This window comes from Kogia breviceps, chromosome 12, assembly GCF_026419965.1.
Source record: "Kogia breviceps isolate mKogBre1 chromosome 12, mKogBre1 haplotype 1, whole genome shotgun sequence".
In the NCBI taxonomy this organism is placed as follows: Eukaryota; Metazoa; Chordata; class Mammalia; order Artiodactyla; family Physeteridae; genus Kogia; species Kogia breviceps.
Window position 1 is genome coordinate 31,791,513 of NC_081321.1, and position 22,980 is coordinate 31,814,492.

Genomic DNA, 22,980 nt, shown 5'->3' on the forward strand with positions numbered 1-22,980 from the left:
CTAAAAACTCTCGCACCATTTGTTTCAAAGGAGTTTAGTTCAGTTTCTTTTCTTACTGATAGTCTTGAATAAAGTCTTCCTTGTCTGCTTGAATTTGTCCAATACAACTTTACTTTGACACATCCAAGTCAGATCTTTTTGACTCAAAGGATATTTAATAAGCATCTAATAATAATAATAATAATAACAACAAAGTACAGGAATAACTATTGACTGTGAGCCATGTCCAGGGTGAGGCAGCTCTTCTTAGTCCAGGACAATTTTCCAGAGAAAGTGAAGCCATGAACTCACAGTAGCTGGGGGACATGCACTGACCAGTGAAGGAGATCTGAAGAGGCTGACAGCATCTACTGTAGACATGCTTTCTGTCAAGATTAATTTTGGCTGCAAGAAAGAGAAAATCTGATGAAAGTGGTTAAAACAAAGTAAAGACTTTATTTTTCTCATGAAGCAAGAAGTCCAGAGATAGGCAGTTTAGACCTGTGCACAGCTCCAGTATGTCAAGGATCTGCACTCTTTCTCCCTTCCTTCTGTAGTGTCCTGCTAAGTGTGTGGTTTCATCCTAATGGCTGCTAAATCTTTGTACATATGACCACATTCCAGGCAGGAACAAGGGGAAGAGCAGAGGACCGAAGGGACAAGCCAATCAGTATACAAGCTCTATAGGTAAAAATCTCTTGGCTTTCCTGGTAGTACTACCCAGTGAGTTCAGTGAACATCCCATTGTTAAAACTAGATCACACATACACCCCTAGTTGTTGAGAATTTTAGCTGTCCACCTTCTTGTAGGAAAGGAGGTCAGATGAGAAGGAGGATTGGGGTGACTCTGAACACCCACAGCATTTGCCAAACTGAACAATTTTACATTTGAGTTAAATGACTCTCTTAACCCTTAGGAAAACAGAGATCCAATTGTAAAATAATATGATATTAAAAGTAGCAGAGTAAAAAATACTTATAAAATTATGCAATAGGCCTAAGCTATATTCAGAAAAAAAATTATGTTACATAGTAAGGACTGAAAATAAGTGAACTAAGTATTAAGCTAAGCAAGAAAGAAAGTAAGAAAATATGCTTAAGGAAAATAAAGAAGAAAATCATCAAAAGCTGACATTTACAAATTTGAAAAAAGAAAAGGGGGAAGGGGAAATGCCATTGTAAACTTAATCCAATATTTGTTCTTTACAAGGTCAGTAAAATAGACCAAGCCTTGGGCAAGACTTATAGGGAAACAAGGGAGAAAGGTAGTATATTATGTTAGGAATGATGTAGGGGATATAACAACATATTTTGGGTGATTTTTCCCCTTAATAAAGAAAATAATATGACAATTATATGTTAAGAAAAGGCAAAAATATGAATGAAATGAAAGGTTTTTTTAGTAAAAGACAAAATGACCAAAATTGATCCCATAGAGAATAGAATAGCATGGGGAAAATGGTTAAAGCAGTAACTTAGTTTCAAAACAGCATAAGTCAGATGGAAATGGAACCAACAATAGAGCAAAGTATTCTCAGCACAATTTAAAAGTAAATTTAAAGATTAAAAATACAGTACTTATCCTCTAGATTAGATATTTTGCTTACAGATGTTTTTCTTGGGGGAAGAATGAGAGGTGTATATATAGATTTATGTGACTAGATATGCAATGTAGTGTCATTCATTAGCACTATATATTATAGAAAAATATGAGAAATTATTTAAATACACAAATGCAGAGGATCGTGGTTCATACATGCAGTCAAATAGATTAGATTGACTTGTATGACGTTGCTGCTGTCGACCATTTCTAATTTGTTATATAAAACCAGTGATTTCGGGCTTCCCTGGTGGCGCAGTGGTTGAGAATCCGCCTGCCGATGCAGGAGACACGGGTTCGTGCCCCGGTCCGGGAAGATCCCACATGCCGCGGAGCAACTAAGCTCGTGAGCCATGGCCGCTGCGCCTGCGCATCCGGAGCCTGTGCTCCGCAATGGGAGAGGCCACAACAGTGAGAGGCCCGAATACCGCAAAAAAAAAAAAAAAAAACCAGTGATTTCATATGCTCCAAACTAATAAATACACACACTTATATACCCCAATATTTTAACTCTGGTTACCTCTGAGGGGGGGAATATTAGTGATTTTAATTGTCTAATTAATTCTAATAAATGAACAAAATGAGCACATAATTTGCATGTATTACTTTGTAATGTTCCACTAAATTATGCACTCTTGGGGGACAGGCATTTGGTTTTGGTAATCATTATAATCCTGGTGCAGGAGGAGCCCTGCAAATATTTGTTGAATCAATGACTGAAAAAATATTTATACTATAAAATAAAAGATTTTATATTGCAAATCAGGAGAGCTAGAGAAATTGCTCCTTAAATTATTTGCCTCACCATGTGAAAGGGTTAAAGCAATCTTAAGCCTATCTTGGCTCAATTTAGGCAATTATTTTTCCTTAATGTATTCCATATGTTTAGTATCTGATAAGATGTTATTATGAGATGTTACATCGACTTTATGGTTCTCTTTGAAAACATCCAATTAAGTTTCACAAATATAACTTGATGTGAGAAATAATGAAAACACCAATGATTAATGGAGAGACACAATCTCAAGAGAAAAATGTCTGCCCAACGGTTCAGAATCGAATGGTAACATAGTGTTTGAATCTATAATCATAGTGGTATATGAAATTGTATCAGATACTTTTTACTGATTCATTATTCAAATTCTCAAATTTCAAAAATTGTGTCCTGGAAGATATACCACAGCTTCATAGACCATGTTCATGACCTGCCAGGAAAACTGCATTTCAAGACTACAGTTATTTTCTCTAATGTAAAGAGTGGCATAAGAAGCCACTGACTGTGATGGTCTTTAGTGCAAAACAAGGTTGAAATCCACATTCGCTCAGAAATCCTATTAGTGCCTCTGCTGAAGAAAAGGCAAAAAAAAAGCATTAAAGTGTTAATGATTTGCCTACAGATTTTTTTCTGTCTATGTGTTTGGATAAGCTGACAGGAGTTAATTACATAAAATTCCTTTCTTTCAAATAATTTCACTGATGTAACACTTCCAATCCAGTAGCATTCTTTGATAATTCTTTTAAATATCAAAACACTAATTTTTGCTTACATAATATTAATAAATGATGCAGGCATTTTGCATCATTCTCTGTCCTTACTCATAGAGTTGGTATATACTTTAATTAGATACAAAAAATACAACTGCTTTGTTATTTTTACTAGGAAACTTATTCTTTCCATCACTGATGTGGAAACCTGCTGAGGAATTTGGAGTTTTTGCATTCTTTGCATTCTATTTATAAAAGAGATACAGTTCCTGGGTATGAACTTGGGCTCTGAGTGAAGATAGGTAGACCAGGAGAGGGTATTTATGAATATTTTAAGTAGATGCATTTATATTTTGTGTTTGATGTCATACCTGATTTGCAATTTTTAAAATATAAAGTACAGTGTTCTTGGAATACAATGTTGTCCAGTAACAAAGAGCTTATAAGCCCAAATGAAGTTCCATTTATTTTCCAGTATTGTTTTTTACTTGGTCATAAAAAAATAGCTTAAAATGAAGACTGAAATATACATTCAAAGCTTGGATTCCTTATATGCTATAAAAGTTAGATTTTTTTCCAGATATTAAAATATATTTAGTGGCAATATTTGGCAGCAAAACAGAAGGCTCATATTTTCCTATCATGCTGTCATTTTTAAAAGTGTTCAAGTAAGGAGATCTTTTTCCTGAGAGGAAGAATTCCAAGAGATTTTCACCACCATGAGACAAAGAAAGTCAACAAGCTTAAAAAGCAGCATGAAGGACTTTGATTGTGAAAAAGTTTTTATTTCCAATAGTATTTTTTTCAATGTTAAACTAGGGAGAAAAATTGCAGAATATTTCCAATTTGATAAAAAAGTATATAATAAGTTTAAAAAATTATATTTAATAAGAATACATTTTCTTCTTTGTTCTGCCTTTTTGCATTCACCCTTAGTACCATATAGCTCCATTTAATTTGGAAAGTTTGTACCTGAAAGACAGAATACAATCTCTCAATTGATCTCTGTGTTTGTCAAGAGCACTGAGATTGATTTGATTGCAGCTCCAGCAGTTAAAGCAGTGTTCATTTCATGATCAAGTAGCTTGAAAACACTTCCTTAAAATGAGTGCTTCTTTTCTATTTGGTGATTCTTTTAGTGCACATCAGGGTCCTTCTTGCCTGGGCTCTCCCTGAAACCCTCCTTTTGACATTTCCATTAAAAAATAAAAATTAGTGTTTACTGATTAACATCTCACTTTAAGAGCTCTGCTAAAAGCCATATTCATGAAACAAAGTCAGTATGTACCACTTGTAATTAACTTGACAAAATTCAGCTTTCCAGGCTAATCTTCTGGCTGCTTTATGTAATGGCTGTCAATTCAGATCTACAAAACAATTGGAGTCCACTAAAAAGAAGGGGGGGAGGCATAAAAACTAGTGATTAGTCCCTGTTCTCTAGCTGGGAACATATTCTAATTAAAATTCTGAAGTATAATGAGGAAACAGAAACATTCAAAAATGTTGACTTGAGATTCACATATTTATAATTATATAAACCAGCCGAAATAAGATCAAATTGAAAGTAGGGGTTAAATGAGAGTCAATGTAATAAATATCCTAGGACTTACCATGTGAATGTTTCTGAGCAAGATCCTGAAACAGTAGATCATCTATGGTGCTACAGGGCTTTGTGGTTAAGAATGCTGCCTCTGCAGTGAGACATGCTCAAATACTGGCTTTTTGCTAGTTGTATGATTTTGGAAGCACTATTCAACATTATTCTGCCCATGTTTTCTCATGAAAAAGTTAGGGAAAAAAAATACATACCTTGCATATTTATTTTAAGGGCTAAACCAAAAAACAACCTTAATTCACTGCCTGGCATTTAGTAGATGCTACATAATTATCATGTATTATAATTCTAACTATTATTATCACAATCTATTACTTAGAGAAAAGCCAAGTACACAAACTGTTAGAGTATAATATAATAATATAATAAACATGTTAAGAAATATACAAACAAATTGCCCTTAGGCTTCAGAAATGGAGAACCAACATGTTGGCTCGGAAATCTTGGAGGAGAAGTTGATTTTGGAGATGTTCTTTAAGAAGATAGGTATAGTTTATCAAATAAGGTGAGGATATCTATTTTAGTTAAAGAGTATGAGCAAAATCATGCAACGGGAAAAGCATGATGTATAACTGAGGAACAGTAAAGCATTCATTTTACTGGAGCATAAGATTTTGTAATAAAGCAAAAGAAGATTATTCTGCAAGGAAATGTTGGATAAATATTGTGAGTTGAATATATTTAGATCATCAATAGATTGTAGAAAGTTTCAAAGGATATTTTGATCACTTTTTGCAGGCCAAAATATTCCAATAGCAGAGAATCCAACAGAACCAAAGCAGACTAAGCCCTCCTATAAAATCTCAGTTAGCCTCTGTTTAATACTTAAAGCCATTTATAAACTTATAGAGATTAAAACTGCTAGGTTTTATGAAAGCCAATTTAGTACTGTGTTTTAGAAGCAGCAAGAATCTTAAAAATATATGGCAATATGCTTAAAAATGTACATTTGGTTCATACAAAGAAAGGACAGTTAAGTAGAATCTTTTAAATAATATTAAAGGCCTCTATCTTCGTTTGGCTAAGACACAGGTTTTGCTCCTGCAGAACAGGTACCTGTGGTGTCTGTCAGTTTACACAGTTTTTGGACTGACCTTTGAAGATTCTGATTCCATTTGTTGAGAATGCAACTCAAGGCACCAATAATTTTCAGACACAAGGGAATTTCAATTGTAAAGAAAGAGCAAAGACACTTTCCCTTTTTCTACTCTTAAATCATTAAAAGAATAACAAAAAAATGTAAACCATGTTTTTAACAAAACTAGGAATATCTGTCCTTTTAAATCACAATTTAAGAAGCAGCATTGTCAAATACAGTAAATATCAATCCAGGGTACAGGAAGATCCTGACAGAGGACATATGCAGTTTCGTGTCTCAGACACAGCCAGCTAAATACAAACACTGTTCAGACAATTGGAGTAGGCTAAAGAGAAAAAGCAACAAGCCTTGGTTTGAGCCAATGGAAACAACATGTTTAAACCATTTATGTAAGTTTTGAAGACATTAAAAACGATACTGTAAAGTGTTTAAGATCACAAAGTGTATAGCAGTAGAGTTTTTAAATCTTTAAGAATGATACAAAATAAATTCAGGCCATTTCTATCTCAGAGGGTAAGTTTGTCAGATTTAGCAAATAAAAATACATTCAAATTGCATATCACATGAGATATATTAAAAATTGAGTCATTGTTTATGTGGATTTCAAGTTTAACAAAGAGTCCTGTATTTTATATGGCAACCCTGTTTGGGAAGTGGTCTGGAGGGATGTACAGAGGTTCCAAGCATAACTGTGATGTTGGATTTCCTTAAGGGAAGTCAAAGCAAATATAATCAAATGCTAGAATTTGATAGAGCTTGGTCTTTAGTACAGGCATATCTGTCTTGTAGTCCTATTTACTATTGTAAAAATAGTTTAAAATATAATGGGGAACAGACTTCTTTGGTAGTAACAACACAAAGGAGAAGCTACCTTGGCATAAACTTACCAGTAATTGTCCAAGATCCATATGAATAAAACATACTACACTATTGAGGGATAGGAAGACAAGTGTAGATAGAAAAACATGCTATATTTTGTTCTTGGATAGGAAAACTTATGATGTAAAAATACCTGTGCTTTCTATGTGAATCAACCAATTTAATGAATTCCCCTACAAAAACTCAATATAAATTTTTTGTGGACTAGACAATATAAGAAATTCTAAACTTCATCAGAATAAATAAATTTGCAGTAACTTCCAGATAAATCTGAGAATGATGAATAATAAAGGAGATAACCCAACCTTGTAAGAAAATATATATCTACTGTTGCTAAAATAAGGGCTATGCAAAAGTATCATAATTACATTTTTTAAAATAAATTTATTTATATTTGGCTGTATTTGGTCTTCGTTGCTGTGAGAGGGCGTTCTCTAGTTGCTGTGAGTGGGGTCTACTCTTCATTGCGGTGTGCGGGCTTCTCATTGCGGTGGCTTCTCTTGTTGCGGAGCACGGGCTCTAGGCATGCGGGCTTCAGTAGTTGTGGCACACAGGCTCCAGAGTGAAGGCTCAGTAATTGTGGCGCACGGGCTTAGTTGCTCCGCGGCATGTGGGATCTTCCCGGACCAGGGCTTGAACCCGTGTCCCCTGCATTGGCAGGCGGATTCTTAACCACTGCGCCACCAGGGAAGTCCCATAATTACATTTGAGTGAAATGGCCATAGAAATAAAATTGTGATAATCATTGCATAACATGGATTTACCCACAGTAAATATATATGTATATTTTACATTTTTTTGAAGTATAGTTGATTTACAATGTTGTGCCAGTCTCTTCTGTACAGCAAAGTGACTCAGTTTTACACATACATACATTTTTTAAAATATTCTTTTCCATTATGGTTTATCTCAGGAGACTGGATATAGTTCCCTGTGCTATACAGTAGGACCTTGTTGTTCATAGTATATTTTTGAGGCTTTGCTATCTTTTTATTTTTCTCCAATTCAGTTCTTTGGGACTTCACTGGTGGTCCAGTGGTTAAGATTTTGCCTTCCAATGCAGGGGGTGCAGGTTCAATCCCTGATTGGGGAGCTAAGATACCACATGCTTCGTGGCCAAAAGAACAAAACATAAAACAGTTCAGTTCTTTATCACCTTTCATCTGAAAATAGTAATAGCTCTTTAACTGCTCTTAATACTGGCAGGTCTTTTCTTCAGGTCTTTTATTCCACCTCGGTCAAAATGATCTATCACAAACACACATAATGTGTTAACTTCCTTACGTAAAATAGTTTGAGGCTCTCCATTGCATCCTAGACAAATGTAATCATATTAGCATGGAATGAAAGACACCCTAGGACCCAGCCCTACCTATCTCTTCAGTCTTGTCTTTAGCACTCACATAACTCAGAAAGCTTTCCCCCATCTCCTCCCATATACCAGACTATTTCTCACTGCCTGGAATTTCTCTTCAACTTGTTTCACCTGGCCAATTTTTTTCATCTAAAAAATTAACTCAGCTACTATACCTGCCCTCCCCAGTGGGATGGACTAAATGTACCTTTTCTGGGTATCTCCCTGTAAGTGTCTATTTTACAGCTCATGAGTGAATCTTGGAATTTTAAAATTATATACCAGTATTTTTTTATTACTCAATGTACCCCTCAAGACAAAATTTCATTTATCTCTTTACACTTATTTCCCAGCATACTGTATACATAACTGATGGTTAATAAATATTGAAGTGACTTGTAGAATGTCAGTTGAAGTACTTTCAGTAAAATATATCACACAAGTGCTCAGACAAGTGATATCTCAAACAAACAACCAAGCAGGCAAACAAACACACTAAAATTCCTGGAATAGGAGGGTGGATAGCAGTATTTCTAGTTCTACTGGCTATATCCTTACATGTATTTGGTTATTTCACTTTAAATCAGCTTCAATAATTTTGATTTTGATTTCAATTAAACTTATACATAAAATAAATCAATCATAATCCGTATTTCTTCATTTTTCCAAATGTGGTTCCAAGAAAATCTCTAATGAACAAGGTTCCCTCTGTTTTTTGGACCACCCATCTTTCTTTCTTATATATAGGCTCTGTAAAGTATCATATATTTTACCACAAGAAGATATGAATGATGAACTGAAACAATGGCTTTATTTAGAAATAATCTGACCTTTTAGCTTTAATTAAAGGCTATTGACTAACCCCCTCAATAAGACTTTGAATTTGATCACTTTAATATACTTAGATTTCATTTTAAATGACATTTATTTATTACTTATTTGTAGCAAACATTATAAATATCAACTGAATACTTGAAACAACCTGTGCATTGCATACTATTTTTACTTTCCTGGTGAGGAAATATGACATCGAGTGGTGAAGTAAATGTTCAGTGTAACAAATAGTAAATGTCAACTCTCAGAGAAGCAACGTAGACTAATTCATTTTACTTCAGACTTATTTTTCTTGATCAAAAGTATGATCCTGTTTTTACTTACCTTCTGTGATAGAGGTATATTAGAGTATAACTATTACTATATGAATTGAATTTTAATAGAAAAATTTTGAAAATTCTAGAAATAGATTCATAATATCATTACTAATAAAATACATTTGAACTTGTTATTTTGGTTTTTTTAATTTGTTTTGAGAGGTAGAATTTCTTTTCTCCATTCATTCTAGGGGAAAAAAAATCTAGATTTCTAATCTTTCCAAAGTTTTATGTATACTCTCAAGAAATGAAGCAAAACTACTTCTACTTATAATAGGCCTTTCTCTCAAGTTGGACAAACTGGCCCAATAATATCACATTACAATGAGAGTTTGGCTTAAAATGTTTAAAATATAACCTGTGTAACCTAGCCACAACTGGAGGGAGCCAATAATGTTCTCCTACTGTCTGATGACAAAAAGAACTTCAGGGAAGTTGCATTTATCCTGCTCTTTCACTATGCAGCAAGGTGACTGCCAAGTTGAGTTTCACAATAGTTTAAATGGTCTAAAACTAAAAACATTTGGTGGAGTGATATTTCACCATAGTAGCTCCATTGGTCAATAGCTGAACCAAGAGTTTACACAAAGAATGAAAGAGGAAAATCCTTTGTCTTTGTTGCAGAGAATTCTATCCAAATTAACTTGCACTTGATTACTTAATACTGCAGAAATGACAAAATTTTCAAGGGAGTATAGTTTGTCTTTGCTGCTTTTCAACTCTGTCACTTCTATATCTCATCCTCTTTCATGTCCTTTGCCTTATATCCCTAGAGACCTTTCAGGCTTTGCTACTAGTTCTAAGTCTCCTTGACCTTGAAGACTGTCTGATAAGAATTACCCTTTCCATAAATATCTACTTTATAATATGGTGCTCTGATAATTTTCCATTTCAATAGTTTATCAAATGTCTGTTATGCCAGAAATTGAGTTAAGTGTTAGCATGTGCTGGATATTCAAATTAATATTATTGGAAGAGAAAATAATACAGTGATGAATAAGACCCAGTCCCTACTCTGGAGGAGACTATCATTTAGTAAGAAAGTTAGATTAACCAATAATCAAATTCTGTTACCTTACAATAGATAATGTGTCAGATACATCAGTACAGTGTTATGGAAATGTGGTGAGCAGAAAAAATTATTCTGCAGGATGCTGACAGAGGGAAAGGAGGCTTCATTGAAGAAGTAACTTTGAGTCTTGTATTTTGCAGTCAGTGATTGAGACAGATGTTGAGGCATGCATAAACCAATGGGGTTGAGAAAGAACCCAACATGTCCTGAGTCTTTCTGTTCAGTTTGGCAGGAACACACGGGGTTGGGTTAGGAGTGTTGAGATAAGCTTGGACAACTACACTTGCTCTAGACTTTCAAGAGCTTTCTTTGAAACATTAATGAGTTTGAATTGTTACCAAATGGGCAATGGGGACAAAAAATATTTTAAAAAATAGTTAGAAAGAGTGACATAGAGAAAGGGAGACAGTTGCAATAATTAAGAATGCCAGCTTTGCTTCTTACTAGCTATGTTAACAAATTACTTATCCTTTTTGTATGTCAGTTTTGTCTCTAAAATAGTGCTAATGTGTATGATTGGTGTAAAGATTAAGTGAGATAATAAAGACTAAGTATTTAGAATGAGTGTTTGGAAAAAAATTTAAAAACCACTGTAGATGAATGCATAAATGAAGTGAGAGTGGAGAAGATGCATCAAATTAAGGAGCTTTCTAGAGTAAAAGAGCCTGTAATTGGTTACTGATTGCTTCTGATAGGAGAGGTAGAGAAAGAAATGAAGTTACCTATTAAGGTTTCCAGCTTGAGAAACAAGTATGGTCACATGAAAGCTTACAGGAGGCCAGGGATGATTGAAGGAATTACTGTTAACACTTTTGTACAAAATCTTTTCAAGAAAACTCTGGTACATTCAGTTCACCTTGGAATACAGAGGACTGGGACTTAGAATAGAGGTAGTCATTGGGATAGAAAGACTTGGGAGTTAGTGAGAATGGAGGATGATTGTTTAAGCCATTCAAAAATGAGTGCATGGAGTAAGAGATAGAAAGAATCACTGGGGTACTCCAGTTTTTAAGATGGACAGAGGAGAAATTTCTAAAGGTAGATTTATAGATATATTAGAAATGGAGGTATTCCAGTGCAAGGACTCTTGCATGGAAACATAACACATATGCAACATTATATTTTTTAAAAATAAAATCACTTTTTAAATAGAACATTAGAGGGAATAACTTTTCCAATCACAACCATGATTATCATTTTGCAACTCTATTTTTAAACTTCTGTTTCCTAAACAAATGTTTCTTTATATATTTGTGATTGGATTATAATAATTTATAACCTGCTTCTTTCACTTAACATTTAGTATGATCATCCCCCCAAAAAACTTAATATGATCCATATTGTCACATAATCATAATCAGCACATTTAGCAGCTATAAGAATCCATGTTGAATTGTACCATATTTATTTAACTATTTTTAATTGGGAGATATAATTTTATTTATTTATTTTGTTCTGGCAAATATTTTCAGACCTAAGATTCCTTTCTAAATTTCTCATTTTTCTTAGGTAGTTCTATTTATGAGACCAAACACTGACCATAAAATGTCTATTCAACAGAATTGCTCTTTACTTTTACAATAAACTAACACATAAAACTTTCCAACAATTACCATTTTCAGACTTATTACTGTCATCTTCAATCCCTTCATTTTTCAGTGATTTTCATTCAAGATATGGGTATTGACATCCAATGCTCCATTTAAAAAAAATCAGATTTTGGCCAGTCTTAATATTACCAAATAGTATTTAATTGTTAAAACCCTTCAAAATATTAAAAATATTGCTTCACAATCTAAGTGTCCATCGACAGATAAATGGATAAAGCATATGTGGCATGTATATACAATGGAATATTACTCAGCCATAAAAAGAAATGAAGTTGAGTTATTTGTAGTGAGGTGGATGGACCTAGAGTCTGTCATACAGAGTGAAGTAAGTCAGAAAGAGAAAAAGAAATACCATATGCTAACACATATATATGGAATCTAAAAAAAAAAAAATGGTTCTAAAGAACCTAGGGGCCGGACAGGAATAAAGATGCAGATGTAGAGAATGGACTTGAGGACACAGGGAGGGGGAAGGGTAAGCTGGGATGAAGTGAGAGAGTGGCATGGACATATATGCACTACCAAATGTAAAATAGATAGCTAGTGGGAAGCAGCCGCATAGCACAGGGAGATCACCTCTAGGCTTTGTAACCACCTAGAGGGGTCGGATAGGGAGGGTGGGAGGGAGGGAGACGCAAGAGGGAAGAGATATGGGAATATATGTATATGTATTACTGATTCACTTTGTTGTAGAGCAGAAACTAACACACCATTGTAAAACAGTTATACTCCAATAAAGATGTTTAAAAAAAATACTGCTTCAAATAATCTTAGATATTTATTTTAAAAACTTAATTCTTTATTCATTATTAAAGAACTAACTATATGAGTCACAAATGTGTATGAATATAGAATAAATAGGCATAATTGAAGAAATTAATTTGATAACATAGGTCAATATAAAAACCCATTCTATCTCTATCATTTAGTTTCCCGTTGAAAAAAGTCATATTTCCTTTGGTTTCACTTGTTGCATTTTTTACAAATGAGATAATCACCTACCACATTTCTATCTCATTTTTTCAAATCACTTGAATTTTGTATATATTGTAATAATATCCTGGGTCCTCTTAATAGTATTGAGGGTCTCTTAAATTGTTTCATTTCTTCATTTAAAATAATCATTAAATGATAACTAAGTGCCCAGCTTTTGCTCACTCACTCTTATCTACTTTTTAAAACTTTTCAGTGTAAACTTTAGCATCAAATTTGAGTGGGGGGAAGGAAAAATTGTAGCTCAGCAAAACAGTTTGCTGTTAGAAGATTTTGAAAATACTTTGGTGTGAATTATTTTGGTTTCCTTTGAAGATTTAATACTGTTGGTGTTTTTACTGATTTGCGTCCCCCCCATTCTATATTATCACAAAGAGAAATTTGTTTGATGACACTACAAAAAAAAAGTTTAAAAGCCATTGTCTGGGTTTAGAAATATACACTTGACAGAAAGTTCCCTTGCAGGGACCTGGAGTTAATTAATTCAATTCGTTTAGGATCTGCAGAGCCTTGTGGTCTAGTTGGATTTCAATGGGGTTGAAATTTTGTACAAAATACGGCTGATGACTTGCCAATAAAACCTCTACATAAAGTAAAGTAGACTCTCATAGCACACTGAATGAGAAACCAGATCTTTCATAAAACTGGTAGAGGGATATTTTTATTTTATGTTCTATTTTCTGTTTCACTTTAGAAATTCTACTTGTTTGCACATAATTCTTAGCATTCATTTTGTTTTAACCTGTGATTCTACTTAATTAAAACAAAAACAAACATTTGAGCACCTATCATGTTCAAGTCACTCTACTGGATTCAGGAACATTAGAGCATTCAGACAACTCTCTTTCCTTAAGGAATTCATATTCTGGTTAAGGAAACAGACTATATGCTTTTTGGCAGAGCATTAATTTACTAACTGAACAAAAGTTTATTGAGCATTTCCAATATACTGAATTAGAGACACATTTGTAAAAAAGATGAGGAGTTGGGTGTTTGGTAGCATAAAAAATTAACAAAAGTAAGTTCAGATAATGATAAATTCTAAGAAGACAAAAAAACAGGGGAAAGGTAGAGAGTGGTTATGTGTGCATGAATATGTGTTTGTGTGTGTGTGTGTTGGTGAATATTTTACAAAAGATGGTCAGAGAAGGTCTCATGAGAGAAGTAGGCCAGTAAAAGATGTGGAGAAATTAAAGACAAAGAAGGATTACAGTGCAGGGCCCATGAGCCTAGTGACTAAGGGCAGAATGACAAATCCCAGAGCAGAAATGAGGAGGCAGTGTGGGCAAGTACAGAGTGATGTGTGATGCTTTTGTCTTTTCTTCTAAGCATAGGAACACACTAGAGGGTTTTCAGCAGGGTTGTGACCTGATATGATTGCATTTTTAAAATTTCAGTTTGGCTGCTGTATGGTGAATGAATTACAGGGGGCAAAAGGAGAAATAGTCTAGTCAGAAGGTTATTGCTGTAAAAAAAAATAGCATAAACAACAATACAAAGAAGTTATGAGAAAAAGTAAGTCCTACTTAATGCCAATGGACTTAACTTTGATTTGCTGTTAAAGAAATGTTCCTTAATAGGAGTCTGTGATACAAAGAAGGGCAAGTCCAACACAGGCAATGGAAAACTGTTTTGGTAAAAGAGGTCTGAGTTTACATTACCTCTTTCTGGGCAATAAGTATTCCTAATTGAGTGAAATGGAGTATCTACGAAGAAGAATATTAGGCAATAAAGCTGTGTAGGCAAGAGACCCAGATTGTGGAGAACATAAAATACAAGTTTAGGAATTAGTTCATTATGTAGGCAGCAGAAATAACTGTAGATATCTGAAGAGGACAATGGAATGCACAGTTTGGTGCTTTAGACAAGTTGATCTAGCAGTGGTTTGTAGTAGTTTTTGAGGTACTATATTGGATGCAAGAGGATCTACTAGGGAGAAAAGTATCCTGAGGGATATGAGGTGAGCATCTGGACAGAGGCCAGGTTTCATTGTTAGGTGAGAGGCAATGGAAAGAAAGTATTAATTTAATGGGTAGAAGGAGAAGGAAGGATGAAAGGTAACTCCAAGTTTATATGGAATATAAGTATCACCTTTAATTTTTCAACAAACTGATGACATAGGTAATATTCTTATTTTACAGATGAAGAAACTGAGGTGCTCAAGGCATAGTAGCTTGCCAAGTTCTCAGAGCTAATGAGTGTCAGATGGGATTTTTAAACCCAGGTAAATTATATAACACTGTCCCCAAAATGCTCTGAAATAATTTAACGTTTCTAAAGATTGGTTGTGTATGTGTATTGTACTGTGTTCTCAAGATATTTATTTTCATGGAATAATTGTTGTACTTGATAACTTCTGTGCTCATTTACAAATACTGCTACTGGTGTACTCCAGATATTTAAAGCAATCAAAACCGTGTTTAAATAGAAATTTGGCTTTTATTCTCATTGTTTTCATTTAATCTCAAAAATGATATTAATGTATTGGTTTCTAATGTCTTATATATTTTATGTTTTATTGCATCTGCTCCCTTACTGATCTAATCAACCATAACACTCTTATTGTAAACCAACACACAGATAAAAAAGTGGGATAAAGTCAAAGGAATCAAATTGAGGAAACAATTTAGTAGAAGAGAAAATGCTTTTACAATAAGTTTAAATAGTTTAAACTTATAATTTAAAATAGTTTAAAAATTATAGATGCAATATGTATTTTTTTGTGTGTGTGTGTGGTACGTGGGCCTCTCACTGCCGTGGCCTCTCCCGTTGCGGAGCACAGGCTCCGGACACACAGGCTCAGCGGCCACGGCTCACGGGCCCAGCCGCTCCGCGGCACGTGGGATCTTCCCGGACCGGGGCACGAACCCGTATCCCCTGCGTCGGCAGGCGGACTCTCAACCACTGCGCCACCAGGGAAGCCCCCACAATATGTATTTTTAATCTATCTTTTCTTGCCAAGTTAATATTAAAATGTGTTAGACCTGAAAATAGGTAGAACACCCCTTAGGTTCTTATACCTGGTCTTAAACAATAGCATTCTTTGATATTAATGAATTATTTCAATTTAATTCTTTCAGTTATTATAGAAATGATGAACTTGATGTTCTGACTTATTTGTTCTATCTAAAGAGCACTAATACTTTATTATCTCTCTGGAATTTGATTCCATTTTGTAAGAACAGTTCAGGGACTGAACTATGTAATAATTGTACAAACTGACCCTTTCTAAATATTTAATGTAAATCACCATAAATTAATATTTATTTATTTCACACAGTGGACCAGGTATTGTAGCAAAGTAGATCTACAGTATATTTAGAGTAGACAGCCTATATCTTCATTGTCCACCTTTCAATGATATTTTTGACTGAAAAATATTTCTTTTGATTGTTATGCTGTCTTGTACATGTTTTTGCAAATAATATTGTGAATTATGTTAATACTAATTGAGATAGCTTTCAAATGAAGGAAATAAGCTTCTGTTAGGTGGCTATGAGCCAGAATATAAGTTCAGTTCAATAATTTTTTTCATTAATAACCTGGTAGGTGTGAGGTCCTGAGTGAGCACTGAACAAAAAGAATAACTATCTATATAACAACAATAGAGATAGTTACACATATTAGTTCATTTAACGCTCTTAACAACCTTGGGAACCTGATCTTATTTATGATCACCCCATTTTCATGGATAATAAAAATGAGGTTCTGGGCTTCCCTGGTGGCACAGTGGTTGAGAGTCCGCCTGCCGATGCAGGGGACGCCCCGGTCCGGGAAGATCCCACATGCCACAGAGCAGCTGGGCCCGTGAGCCATGGCCGCTGAGCCTGCGTGTCTGGAGCCTGTGCTCCGCAATAGAAGAGGCCACAACAGTGAGAGGCCCGCGTACCGCAAAAAAAAAAAAAAAAAAAAAAAAGAGGTTCGAAGGTTAAACAACATGACCAAAAACATGGCATAGCAGAGCCACAATTATAATCCAAGCATGTATGACCATGAGTGCTATAAAATGCTCTTAAGTACTATATTTTAAAAGCAATTAAAAGGTATGTCAATTGGCTAATGAAAATGTTCGATAAAATAAGAATTTTCCTAAATTTTCATCAAGCCACGCAAGATATTATATTGATTGTTCCTTTTCCTTAGAATGTTACCATTGTTGTAGATTTATTTACTATATAATTTGGTCTATTCTTTGGAAAGATAATAGCATGGAAAGTAGATTTAAAGGGAAAGAAAATTGATATAGAAATATATATTTGGTAGTCACATGATATAGTGCAGATAAAATTTAGGAGGGTCTGAAATAAATTCATTAATTAGTATACTCGTGTAAATAGTAAAAACAAATAGTATAAACAATATTTAGTGAGTGCCTAATATGGGCTGGAGACTGGTGTAAACACAAAGTCCTCAATCTCATTGAGCTTACACTTCACAAAATGTAAATATATGTCAGGTGGTAATAGGTGCTGTGAAGAGCTGGGAGTCTGAAGAAGAGGGGCTTTGGGGTTGGGGTGATGGGGACAGGATTTTCACTATTTTTTTATACTTGGTTAGGGAAGTCTTGAAACTGTCTTGAGATATGGAGTGATGTACTATGTCAAAAACTCCTATTACCTCGTATAAAATGAGAACAAAGGATTGACCATTAATTTGATGGTGTAGAAGTCTCCAGGGTCTTGAAAAAGGGTCTTGTATAGATTGGTAAGAAGATAAGCCTGACTGAATTGGTTCAAGACGATATGAGAAGAGGAAGGGGAGATAGTATTAACAATTGTTTGAGTTTTGCTATAAAACAAAGCAGAGAAATGGAAGAGTAGTTGGATAGGAATGTGCATCAAGGAAGGTTTGTTGTAATTTTTAAGATGAAAAAATTTCTTAAATCAGATTGCATGTTGATGGGAATCATCCAGTAAAGAGGAAAAATCCAGGAGACAGGAGGTAGGGTGATATTCTGGACTATTGTCTTTGAATAGCTAAAGATGTATGGATGGTTTCCAAGTAGAGAAGCGATTAGCTTTAGGTAGAAGTAGGGCAGCTCATGTAAATTAACAGAAGAAAATATGTAATATATGGATACAGATGAAAGTAAGTGGGTGGATGTGGCACTAGCAACATTTAGAAGTTCTCTCTTGGTTGCATTTTTTTAAAGAAATAGAAATCATAGATAGCTGAGAATCAAAAATAGAGAAAAATTCTAAAGAGGGGATAGAAGTGTGAAAACTCATGAGAACTCAGTTTGGTGAAAGAGGATTATACAGAAAAAAGTGTATTTTGAGGATGTTATGTTTAAGGTCCTGTGGGTCATTCAAGAAGAGAGGATATGCAATCCTTTTGCTTAGTCAGGAGATTAAGACTAGAAACAGATATGGGTACTAGTGGCATAGTTATAGTAATTTAAACCATGATGTAAAAGATATGTCCAGAGAGAATGGGCAAAGTGAAGAGAGGAAGCCAAGGTCATAATCAAAGTATTTCATCATTTGTTTAGGTAAGGGAAGAGTGCCAGCAAAGAAGAAAATATAAAACAACAACAAAACAGAGAAGAATAAAGAAAACTAGGATAAGGTAACTAGATAAACATTTACAAAAGAGAGTGTTCAGTGTTTGGGGTTTTTTAAACATTTTTATTGGAGTATAATTGCTTTACAATGGTGTGTTAGTTTCTGCTTTATAACAAAGTGAATCAGCTATACATATACACATACATATATCCCCATATCTCCTCCCTCTTGCATCTCCCTCCCTCCCACCCACCCTATCCCACCCATCTAGGTGGTGACAAAGCACCCAGCTGATCTCCCTGTGCTATGCGGCTCCTTCCCACTAGCTATTGGTTTTACATTTAGTAGTGTCAATATGTCAATGCTACTCTCTCACTCTACCCCAGCTTACCCTTCCCCCTCCCCATGTACTCAAGTCCATTCTCTACGTCTGTGTCTTTATTCCTGTACTGCCTCTAGGTTCTTCAGAACTTTTTTTTTTTTTTTTAGATTCCATATATACATGTTAGCATACAGTATTTGTTTTTCTCTTTCTAACTTACTTCACTCTGTATGACAGACTCTAGGTCCACCCACCTAACTACAAATAATGCAATTTCATTTCTTTTTATGGCAGAGTAATATTCCATTATATATATGTGCCACATTTTCTTTATACATTAATCTGTTGATCTCCATGTCCTGGCTATTGTAACTAGAGCTGCAATGAACATTGTGGTACATGACTCTTTTTGAATTATGGTTTTTTCAGAGTATATGCATAGTAGAGCTGCTGGGTCATATGGCAGTTCTATTTTTAGTTTTTTTAGTTTTTTAAGGAACCTCCATACTATTCTCCATAGTGGCTGTATCAATTTACATTGCCACCAACAGTGCAAGAGGGTCCATTTTTCTCCACACCCTCTCCAGCATTTATTGTTTGTAGATTTTTTGCTGATGGCCATTCTGACCAGTGTGAGATGATATCTCATTGTAGTTTTGATTTGCATTTATCTAATGATTAATGATGTTGAGCATTCTTTCATGTGTTTCTTGGCAATCTGTATATCTTCTTAGGAGAAATGTCTATTTACGTCTTCTGCCCATTTTTGGATTGGGTTGCTTGTTTCTTTAATATAGAGCTGCATGAGCTGCTTGTAGATTTTGGAGATTAATCCTTTGTCAGTTGCTTCATTTGCAAATATTTTCTCCCATTCTGAGGGTTGTCTTTTTGTCTTGTTTATGGTTTCCTTTGCTGTGTAAAACATTTAAGATTCATTAGGTCCCATTTGTTTATTTTTGTTTTTATTTCTGTTTATCTAGGAGGTGGGTCAAAAAGGATCTTGCTGTGATCTATGTCATAGAATGTTCTGCCTATGTTTTTCCTCTAAGAGTTTGATAGTGTCTGGCCTTACATTCGGGTCTTTAATCTATTTTATGTTTATTTTTTTGTATGGTGTTAGGGAGTGTTCTAATTTCATTCTTTTACATGTAGCTGTCCAGTTTTCCCAGCACCACTTATTGAAGAGGCTGTCTTTTCTCCATTGCATATTCTTGCCTCCTTTAGGGCTTTCTATCGTGTTCCATTGGTCTGTATTTCTGTTTTTATGTCAGTACCATATTGTCTTGATTAGTGTAGCTTTGTAGTATAGTCTGAAGTCAGGGAGCCTGATTCCTCCAGCTCCTCTTTTCGTTCTCAAGATTGCTTTGGCTATTTGGGGTCTTTTGTGTTTCCATACAAATTGTGAAATTTTTTTCTAGTTCTGTGAAAAATGCCCTTGGTAGTTTGATAGGGATTGCACTGAATCTGTAGGTTGCTTTGGGTAGTACAGTCATTTTCACAATGTTGATTCTTACAATCCAAGAACATGGTATATTTCTCCATCTGTTTGTATCATCTTTAATTTCTTTCATCAGTGTCTTATAGTTTACTGCATACAGGCCTTTGGTCTCCTTAGGTAGGTTTACTCCTAGGTATTTTATTCTTTTTGTTGCAATGGTAAATGGGAGTGATTCCTTAATTTCATTTTCAGATTTTTCATCATTAGTGTATAGGAATGCAAGAGATTTCTGTGCATTAATTTTGTATCCTGCTACGTTACCAAATTCATTGATTAGCTCTAGTAGTTTTCTGGTAGCATCTTTAGGATTCTCTATGTATAGTATCATGTCATCTGCAAATGTGACAGCTTTACTTCTTCTTTTCCGATTTGGATTCCTTTTTCTTCTCTGAGTGCTGTGGCTAAAATTTCCAAAACTATGTTGAATAATAGTGGTGAGAGTGGGCAACCTTGTCTTTTTCCTGATCATAGAGGAAATGGTTTCAGTTTTTCACCATTGAGGATGATGTTGGCTGTGGGTTTGTCATACATGGTCTTTATTATATTGAGGTAAGTTCCTTCTATGCCTACTTTCTGGAGGGTTTTTGTCATAAATGGGTGTTGAATTTTGTCGAAAGCTTTTCCTGCATCTATTGAGATGATCATATGGTTTTTCTCCTTCAGTTTGTTGATATGGTGTATCACATTGATTGATTTGTGTATATTGAAGAATCCTTACATTCCTGGGATAAACCCCACTTGATCATGGTGTATGATCTTTTTAATGTGCTGTTGGATTCTGTTTGCTAGTATTTTGTTGAGGATTTTTACATCTATGTTCATCAGTGATATTGGCCTGTAGTTTTCTTTCTTTGTGACTTCTTTGTTTGGTTTTGGTATCAGGGTGATGGTGGCCTCACAGAATGAGTTTGGGAGTGTTCCTCCCTCTGCTATTTTTTGGAAGAGCTTGAGAAGGATAGGTGTTAGCTCTTCTCTAAATGTTTGATAGAATTAGCCTGTGAAGCCTACTGGTCCTGGGCTTTTGTCTGTTGGAAGATTTTTAATCACAGTTTCAATTTCAGTGCTTGTGATTGGTCTGTTTATATTTTCTATTTCTTCCCGGTTCAGTCTCAGAAGGTTGTGCTCTTCTAAGAATTTGTCCATTTCTTCCAGGTTGTCCATGTTATTGGCATATAGTTGCTTGCAGTAATCTCTCATGATCCTTTGTATTTCTCAGTGTCAGTTATTACTTCTCCTTTTTCATTTCTAATTCTGGTGATTTGAGTCATCTCTCTTTTTTCTTGATGAGTCTGGCTAATGGTTTATCAATTTTGTTTATCTTCTCAAAGAACCAACTTTTAGTTTTATTGATCTTTGCTATTGTTTCCTTCATTTCTTTTTCATTTATTTCTGATCTGATCTTTATGATTTCTTTCCTTCTGCTAAATTTGGGGGTTTTTGTTCTTCTTTTTCTAATTGCTTTTGGTGTAAGTTCAGTAGTTTAGTTGAGATTTTTCTTGTTTCTTAAGGTAGGATTGTATGGGTATAAACTTCCCTCTTAGAACTGCTTTCTGCATCCCATAGAATTTGGGTCATCATGTTTTCGTTGTCATTTGTTTCTAGGTATTTTTTGATTTCCTCTTTGATTTCTTCAGTGATCTCTTGGTTATTAAGTAGTGTGTTGTTTAGCCTCCATTTGTTTGTATTTCTTACAGTTTTTTTTTCCTGTATTGATATCCAGTCTCATAGTGTTGTAGTCGGAAAAGATAATTGATATGATTTCAATTTTCTTAAATTTACCAAGGCTTGATTTGTGATACAAGATATGATCTATCCTGGAGAATGGTCCATGGGCACTTGAGAAGAAAGTGTATTCTGTTGTTTTTGGATGGAATGTCCTATAAATATCAATTAATTCCATCTTGTTTAATGTATCATTTAAAGCTTGTGTTTCCTTACTGATTTTCATTTTGGATGATCTGTCCTTTGGTGAAAGTGTGGTGTTAAAGTCCCCTACTATGTGTTAGTGTCGATTTCCCCTTTTATAACTGTTAGTATTTGCCTTATGTACTGAAGTGTGCCTATGTTGGGAGCATAAATATTTACAATACTTATATCTTCTTCTTCGATTGATCCCTTGATCATTATGTAGTGTCCTTCTTTGTCTCTTGTAATAGTCTTTGTTTTGAAGTCTATTTTTTGTCTGATATGAGAATTGCTACTCCAGTTTTCTTTTGACTTCCATTTGCATGGAATATCTTTTGCCATCCCCTCACTTTCAGTTTGTATGTGTTCCTGGGTCTGAAGTGTGTCTCTTGTAGATAACATATATACGGGTCTTGTTTTTCAATCCATTCAGCCAGTCTATATCTTTTGGTTGGAGCATTCAATCCATTTACATTTAAGGGAATTATTGATATGTATGTTCCTATTACCATTTTCTTAATTGTTTTCGGTTCATTATTGTAGGTCTTTTCCTTCTCTTGTGTTTCCTGCCTAGAGAAGTTCCTTTAGCATTTGTTGTAGAGCTGGTTTGGTGTGCTGAATTCTCTTAGCTTTTGCTTGTCTGTACAGGTTTTAATTTTTCCATTGAAACTGAATGAGATCCTTGCTGGGTAGAGTAATCTTAGTTGTAGGTTTTGCCCTTTCATCACTTTAAATATGTCCTGCCACTCCCTTCTGCTTGCAGAGATTCTGCTGAAAGATCAGCTGTTAACCTTATGGGGATTCCCTTGTATGTTATTTGTTGTTTTTTCCTTGGTACTTTTAAAATTTTTTCTTTTTATTTAATTTTTGATAGTTTGATTAATATGTGTCTTGGCATGTTTCCTCTTGGATTT

General features: G+C 34.6%; 1 protein-coding gene across 6 annotated transcripts in view; it reads left to right on the forward strand.

Moving 5' to 3' along the window:
- The window catches only part of CNTN1 (contactin 1), a 353,678-nt gene that overhangs the window by 26,226 nt on the left and 304,472 nt on the right, over positions 1–22,980 (forward strand). For 2 of the 6 annotated variants that reach the window (XM_067009075.1, XM_067009072.1), the window contains exon 2: positions 18,329–18,405. The exons of 2 other annotated variants lie outside the window; for them this stretch is intronic. The gene's annotated coding sequence lies outside the window, so the exon portion shown is untranslated. Of the gene's footprint in view, positions 1–14,978; positions 15,062–18,328; positions 18,406–22,980 lie in introns of all 6 variants that reach the window. 2 more of the 6 variants (XM_067009073.1, XM_067009074.1) reach the window with 2 other exon arrangements.